Consider the following 2,628-nt stretch of genomic DNA (forward strand, 5'->3'; position numbering starts at 1 on the left):
TGTCCCTATGTCCTCACGTGATGGGAAGAGGCAAAGCAGCTGTCTTGGGCCTCTTTTATAAGAGTGCTAATTTTATTCATGAGGGCTCTGTCCTAATGAGTTAATCACCGCCCAAAACTCTCATCTCCTAATGCAATCACTTTAGGAGTCAGGATTTCAACATATAAATTTGGAGGTGGACACCAACATTCAGACTATGGCATTGAATACCTTTATTCTCCAAGACTTTGTATGCTGGTCACATTTCCATTGTTATGATAAAATATGCATACCATAGCATTTACTATCTTCACCATTTTTAAGTGTGTAATTCAGTGGCATTAAATACATTCACATTATTGTGCAACCATCACGTCACCAGTCACCACCATATATCTCCAAAACTTTCTCAGCTTCCAAACTGAAACTCTTTACTTACTAAGAAATAATTCCCCATTTCCTCTTTCCCTCAGCCTCTGGCATCCACCACTCTACTTTTTATATCTATGAATTGGGTATGTCATATCAGTTGTAGTAGTGAAATTGTGCATGGACAGAGACCTCTTTAATCTCACCCCAGTCAACTTTACCTACTTACTGAGAATGATCATCAGGCCCTTTCTGGTTATCATTTAATGTCTCCCAGCTAAGTGTTAGTATCTAACACTTCTAAGAAACTTGATTATTTAAAAGTGCTATGGGAAATGATTTCAATTAATTACCAAAGTTAACCAATCTGGTAGAGATCTAAGGGGGTAGCTCAGGCCACAAACCTAATTTTATAATATTACTACACCACAAAGTGTTTAGACGACAGTTTCTTACCTGTTCAAGGAATAGACCTACGTTTTTCCAACCTGGCAGTACAAAAAGCCTATAGCCAAAGAGTCAGGTTGTCTCACTTTATGTATGTAATAATATGGGGAATATGGAATAATATATATGATATATTATATATAATATTATTTGTAATATATATACAATAATTACCATAAAACGCCATTTCTAGTAAAATATACATAGAAATTCAAGTAAAGTTGATATTTAAGTTCCTTTCTAACAATGACTCTATTAATTTTATAACTGTTTAAGTCTTCTTTTCATTCTTAGAGTATAGATATGTAATTGTCACTGTGGGAATCAGTTAACTTCTCTTTATATTTCATTTCCTAAGTGCTAAATGGAGTTTCCCTGGCAAAAGCTGTCTTTTGCTGTCAATATCTGGCTCCCAGTTACATGTGCAGCACAAAGCATTTGAATTGACTGTTACAGTGTAAGATTTCTTGCAGCCTTATCTTTTATACACTTCCTATCTTGTTGTGGAAAAGCAAAAGCCATATACCACAGTAAGAAGGAAGCCTTCTGGGTCAAATGCTTATGTTCTGTTGAAGATTAAAGAATAGATATTCACTACTTATGTGACATTATAATATCTTTATTCTAATCATTAATAATATTGAACTTAACTATCCATAATGTAAAAGTAAATGCATTACCATAGAAATATGTGCTTCTTATGAAATTGTGGAGCATTTTTTCTAGTTTATTATATATTTAAATACATTATACTTTTAAAAGCAAAATGTTATAACATGCACAGAGTGGTATAAGAATAAAATAACGTTTCAATAGAAATTTCCTCTCTTTGAACTTCAATTTATAGATGATACATAAAGCTAGAAATATGTTGAAACTTTCTAATAAAATCAATGAATTTTCTTTTAATCAGAATTATTCAACAAAACAATTCAAAATAACTAACATATGTTATACAAATATAATAGATTACACAGTGGATTTTTAAACTTGTACAAATAGTTTATAACAACTTTGCACATTGGCAGTATTATAGCTAGAGGTTTATTCAATAAGTGATTATTGCTAATTGAAAACTTTCCCAATACCTCACCATGATGACCTTTAATGTAGTCAACATTGGCAATTTTTGATATTATCCACAGAAACTAAAAAAAAGTTTATAACACCAAATGCCAGTTAATATATAAAGCATAAAGCAATGTTTGTATGCCTTGAAACTTGAGAATAATTGATTAAACAAGTATAATAGTGACAAATTCTCTAACTTTTACTCAAAAGCTGTGATTTCTGAGCCTTAAAAAAATAGATAAATAATAAGTAAAAAAGAAGAGTTGTTGCTAAATTATAATTTTTTTTTTTCTTTTTTGGAGGGATATTGCTCTGTTTTCCAGGCTGGAGTACAGTGGCGTGATCTCGGCTCACTGCAAACTCTGCCTCCTGGGTTCAAGTGGTTCTCACGCCTCAGCCTCCCAAGTAGCTGGGGCTGCAGGCATCTGCCACCACTCTGAGCTAATTTTTGTATTTTTAGTAGAGACAGGGTTTCACCACGTTGGCCACACTGGTCTTGAACTCCTGACCTCAAGTGATCCACCCGCCTTGGCCTCCCAAAATGCTAGGATTACAGAAGTGAGCTTCCACACCTGGCCTAAACTATTATTCTTAGAAAACTAATTTTAATATGTGGACAGTACTGGAAGAAATATAGTAAATGCAAATTAATTTATAAAATTCATAGATGAATTTTAACTAAGAGGAATAAATGTCTAACACAATGGCACTAAAGCCAATTACAATAGACTTAACTTATTTAATAAATAAGATGCATACATT

The 2,628-nt window shown here is 32.9% G+C and overlaps 1 non-coding gene across 1 annotated transcript; it reads left to right on the top strand.

The window, feature by feature from the left end:
* Positions 1–1,805: 1,805 nt before the first annotated feature.
* Positions 1,806–1,943, top strand: LOC115835805. Its single transcript, XR_004030816.1, has one exon. It is a non-coding gene; the product is annotated as a U4 spliceosomal RNA (small nuclear RNA).
* Positions 1,944–2,628: the final 685 nt, after the last annotated feature.

The sequence above is a fragment of the Nomascus leucogenys genome, chromosome 6, assembly GCF_006542625.1.
Source record: "Nomascus leucogenys isolate Asia chromosome 6, Asia_NLE_v1, whole genome shotgun sequence".
Taxonomy (NCBI): Eukaryota; Metazoa; Chordata; class Mammalia; order Primates; family Hylobatidae; genus Nomascus; species Nomascus leucogenys.